Source organism: Trachypithecus francoisi, unplaced genomic scaffold (assembly GCF_009764315.1).
Source record: "Trachypithecus francoisi isolate TF-2019V2 unplaced genomic scaffold, Tfra_2.0 Contig00579, whole genome shotgun sequence".
Lineage (NCBI taxonomy): Eukaryota > Metazoa > Chordata > Mammalia > Primates > Cercopithecidae > Trachypithecus > Trachypithecus francoisi.
In genome coordinates this window covers 1,847-7,879 of record NW_022680743.1, presented here as the reverse complement: position 1 = coordinate 7,879, position 6,033 = coordinate 1,847, and positions in this window count along the sequence as shown.

Here is a 6,033-nt window from a genome sequence, read left to right as displayed (position 1 = left end):
GCATTCATCTTTTGATTTTAGTGTTAAAGATTTACTCAGTCTTTACCTAGTCGTTTTATCATTTCTTAAATAATCCTAATCAAAATTGCCATAGTGTCAATATACACTGAGAGAGAGAGTGAGAGAGGAAAAGAGTGAGAGAGGGAGAGAGAGAAAAAAAGATAGGGAGAGAAGGGTTGAAATATAAGCATTGAAATTGTTCTTTCCATTTTTCTTTTTTATTTGCCTTGTGTGTTTGGAATCCTTCATTTTATGTTCTTATTTTCATGTGATGTAAAATTAGTAACCACACAAAATTTTAAGATTAGTATTTCACTTTTAAATATCTGGTACAATTTTATTTCTCAGTTTAGTAGCAGTTTCCTAATACATGGTGGGGTGGGGGCGGGGGATAAGTCTGTGTGTTCACATATATAAGCAGTTATCTGAAAGTTAATTTACTATGAGTCACTCCAAGATAAGACTTTAATTCTCATAAAATCAATTTTATAGTTACATTAAAAATGATAGTTTTTCTAAATCTGTAGATTACATTTAAAGTCCCAGGCAGTCACTTCATAGGGATTAATCACTAGTTAAAAGATTTGGGGTTAATTTACCATTTCACTGCTTTTAACTCTAAAGTGAAAATAATGTAAAACAACTCCTAATAAGCCACCGGAATGATATCTACGGGATAAAATAGAGTAAACACAATGGACAATATGTAAATATAAAGAAGAGGCAGAAAAATAAGCACAATATCTGGTTGATAGGTAAAAATAAGTAGTATCAACTAGGGAGCCATCATAGATCCAAAATGTAAATGCTTTCTTTGAAAAAAAGTGGTAACTTAAATGTTTATCTCAGAAAAGATTTATCAAATGCTCTGTGAACAAATTATTAATTAAAATATCTTTAATATTTATGCAAAGATAACTATTGAGGTTGTAAGGATTCAAAAGATATACATCACTTATTAATATTAGGATAGATAAATATCTTTAATAAAATGAATTAGATTAGTTCAATTTAAAACATTTTGGACTTTATTTTAAAATTATACCATTAAAGTAATCAATTGCTTAGAAAGTTAAACAGAACTGAACTGTGACAGAAAATCACTGATACAATATTGCCTTCTGGGGAAAATTACATGTGGTATCTGCTAAAATGGAACAGATACTTTAGCTTGAATAGTTTCACCATTTTAACAAACAAAAATGCTTCATACAGTGTAGCATCCTAAAACCATAAATTCGTTAAATTAGCAACACAGTTCAAAACACATACTTGTAATTTATCATCTACAACATCAGTACCCCGAATTTATGTAGGCTTACACATATTCCAGTAATGTATAAGCAGTGTTTCAGCTTTTCTTATGAGATTTTTCAGAGAGAAATATATTTAAGTCTTTAGATTGTTTTGTGTATATGTTACTACTACTACTAACAATAATGTAATTTCCAACACACATTGTCCAATTTTCCAAGTGGTACCTGAACAATGAGGTTGTGATCCACTCCAATGGCCATTCAGTTGGCAGGTTCTTGATGACTGGCCTAGAAGGGAACGCTTTCCTGTGCAGGAATAGTGAACAGTAGACCCAAAAGTATACTTCTCGCCAGACAGGACTGCATTAGGAGGAACGCCAGGGTGTCCACAGTCAATCACTACAATACATAATTATTGAATATAAAATTTTTTTATATCTCCTATCGAACAACCTATACCAGCATGTTTATACAATAAATCAGAAATAAATGTTCTGCTCAAACATCTAAAGCCCCCAGAAATCAAACATCTATGTTGAAGGTGGCTTTTTAAAAATAAAGTGGAGTTTGCAGCTATAGGAGCCGTTCTGTTAACTTACTCTTTTGTGGATGATTTTAACAGCAACTTTATAAGCTAAGTAATAATTGAGTTATTATGATAAATCTGTACATGTAAGAGTGATGAGTGTGTGTTCACTATATATGTGTATGAGTTCTAACTGTATCTGTGCCTGATAAAACATGTACAAGTCAAGGAGAAGATTAATATGGATTCGCTACGTAAGGACATAGGACACCATGTGGATTCAAAGTGAAGCCATACAGAAATTACATGAAAAAAACTTTAAGGGTTAAAGAGATTCAGTGAAGATTGATCTGTGATTCACGATTTAATATATAATCTAGAATCATTACAAGTCCGTAATGAATAAATTATGCTGTACAAAGACAATACTCAGTGGCTTATAAACTAAAACACTGCTAAGCATAGCAGAATTGAAAGTCAGTACATGAGAAAGTATTATTTATGAGTGATAGGTAGTTTCAGAATTTAACGTATGTCCCCTGTTAGTTGTACTCAGAAAAACACTGAGTGTCACATATCTCTAGAATATCAAACAGCACGTGAGGACATAAAAACTTAATAAAACCTTTCAGTATATAATACTGTACCAGGGAGAGCTACAGGAAATGATAAAGCAAAAAGCATATGAGAGCTCAGAACACCTGAAGAACTTCAGGTTTACACGTCCTATGAAAATATTTTTAACTTTAATGTGGTAGCTACATAAGAATAAGTAAATTATTCAAATAATTAGACCAGTCAACACAAATAAGTCAAATGAATTTTAATCAGCAGGCCAAATTACTGAACTATATGCATAGAATCTGAAATTTTATAGACACAGCAAAAAGTGTTGTTTCCTCTTTAGTACATGAATGTTGTCACAAAATGTTCATAGAAGTCCACCCCGTGAACATAAAAAATCCTCTAAATGAAACATAATCATAAAATAATTTTATAATTTAGCAATTTACTAAAACCAAAAATTACTTGCCAAAAATGAACAGTTTCTTCACACACTATTCATTCAGTCTATGAAATTCTTCTTCTCTTCCCTGTCAAGTCCAAGACTCACCAACCATTTGAGATCTAGTTCAATTTGAGACCTATCAATTGACTGAATTGCTAGAATTTATGTTCACTCCTCTATGCCTTCACAGAAGTTTGATTTATATCTGCTAAATTATTTTTCTCACTACGTGTGTTACTTGTAAGCATTTTGGCTGTAATTTTATGTACATTCTGCAACTCCTATGATAACGTATAACAAAATGCACTTATTAGATATTCACTGACTAGAAAGATGATGCATATTAAAAATTATTGCATTAACAAGTATATATGTCTCTATATGACAAACATTTAAGATCAATAAGTTTTAAGTAACACCTTTGTGTAAATCTTCATGTATTCTGAATCCATGATGGAGACTAATTTTGCCTTAAATGAAATATTAAATGTTAGTACAGAATAAAAGTATAGTTGCCTCTTATAGATGATAATATTGTAAAGTAGGAAATATGACTACTTTTCATATTTTATCTGCTCCAAAGTGCAAAATCAAAGAATAATAGATATTTATCACATTAATTTTAAGAAAATTACGTTGGCACACCGAATTTGCAAAATATAGAAAAGTATAATTTTGAAACAGGAAAACAATAAAACAATAAAACAGGAAACCAATAAAATCAATATGATATATATCTTTAGGTAGTTTTATAAAGACAATAAACATCCATATGGTTTCCATGACATGTTCTCAAGAAACAATTCACATTATCTACTTACTGATACATTCTGGTAAAGGTTTGTCCCATTGTCCATTTGGTTGACATATCAAAACTGAAGATCCAAATAAAAAATATCCAGGATTGCAGTCATAGAATACCACAGTGCCATAAGTAAAATTTCCATGTTCTATTTTACTTTCTCTCTTAGAATTGGCTGGAATTCCAGGATCGGAACAGTTGACCACTAAACAAATTACAAATTTTGAAACATATGTTTGCAACAATATACATATACCTATATAGATTTATATTAGAAATTTACGTACTTAATTTTAAAAGTAAATTTATTCAAACAACCAGATTCCAATAATAAAATTAGTCCCATGGATTATCTAGAAAATGGACTGAAATTTATGTAGTAGGAAATACAGAAGAAAGAAAAAAATTTGGCAACAGTTAGGAAAATAGCAACTTTGTAAGTATTGTGCTGAGTATGAATTTAAAAAATGATATCTTTTAAGCTATAGTTGAACTGTAAGAAAACAACATGCAGGAAAATGATAATTTGGTTGTATTTTTTCAGAAAATATGAAATACACTTATTTGCAAACTGGAAAAACATCAAAGAGTTCTCCTTAATCTGTTTCTATAGATTAAAAAATAAATAAAGCCTCAATACAGGAGTAATGACAATCCAGGCCCATATATAGTTTTCAGAAAAATAAAAATAAAATAAATGCCATAATTAGTAAATTCCACTAATTATGAAGCAAATTGCAAGTAAAAATAATCTCAATTACGTTTTATATGCCGCCACAAAATAGATACAAATAAGAAAGTTAGAAATTAACTCTACTACTTTTAACTTTTAAAAATATGTTACAAATTTAGAAAAAGGAAAGCATTGTTAATGAGATGACATCAGTATTAAAGCTTTTTGTTTTATTAGATAAAAACTTTTTGCTATTCTGCTTAAGCTGTTGTAAGTGTATCACTGATGTTTATGTGAACATTATTACCATGTCCCAAATGGGAATATACTTAGACATTTACCTTTGCACACAGGTGGAGGATGGCTCCACTGTCTGTTGGCCTGGCACTGTGCCTTCGTTGGCCCTTGCATAAGATACCCAATATTGCATGACAATGTTACCACATCATTAAAGTTGAACCCATTTCCACTTGTTCTTCCATAAATTGGACTACCAGGGTGACCACAGCTAACAGCTAATATGATGTGGCAGGAGGACAGGGAAGGAAACACAGAAAAAAAAATAGTTATCAGTTATTGCATTATTGATTAGACTTAATCCTTTCAAACAAAGTAGAAAGAAGACTACTTTTATCTGGAAATATATGGAAAGTACATTTACTAACGTAAATGAACAAAGTAGAATGTCAAAATAGTCTAACAGCATTATTATATTAGTAAATAGATAATTATTTAAAATTGTGATAATTTTATGCAAGTGGTACATAAGTATTTTAAATTTCATGGTACCTATTTCATCCTTTCTCTCTACTTTTTTTGGGGAGGCAAAGAGCAGAGTATTGAAATGCAAAGAAATCTGGGGAATAATTAAAGTTAATGTCCATAACCAATAGCAAAAAAGAACAAAACTGGCCAGGTGTGGTGAGTCATGCCTATGATCCCAGTGCTTTAGGAGGCTGGGGTGGGAGGATTGCTTGAGGAGAAGAGTTAAGGCTGTGGTGAGCATGATCATGGCTATGCACATATATCATAGTGAGCTATGATCATGCCACTGCACTCCAGACTGGATGACAGAATGAGATCTTGTGCTTAAAAAAAAAAGTTAAAAAATAGAAAAGAGCAAAACTAAACCAGTTTCCCTTGTCTAGTTAATAATTGAGGATATTTAAAGGCAGTTTTTTTGCATTTAATTTTGAAATAGTTCTTTTAACATTATACAACCAATTTTTATGAATGGTATATTGATAAAGCAAATGTGTGCTTGCAAAGTAAATTAATGTGACTACATAATGTAGAAAATAGAAAATGATACACAAAGGCTGCATTAGGATTTTCATTAATATTTTGAGACATATGCTCAAAATATTCTCTAAAACAATCAATCTTACTGGTTTCTTTCCTTCATCATTGATATTTGATAATATAATTTTTCTTGGAAATAATATTCTTAATTAGATAAATTATTTAGGTTCTTTTAATGCTGTGTCCCACTATAAATTTTACATAGTGCTGGCTTTCCCCAAACACTATTTCTATGAACTGTTTTATTGCATTATCTCACTCTATTAATCAGAGCAACTTCAGTAATAGTGCTTCCTAATTGGACATAGGAAACGACCACAGTCACTTTTAGTACTTAGGAAATGACCCAAGGGCGATTATTTTTCAGCTGTATTGTTAATGTCAACCTACTCATTAGGAAATTTAACTGCATCTTATCGTTGTTTAAAATTATCAATAAAGAAACCAGTTTTACCCTAAGGGCCA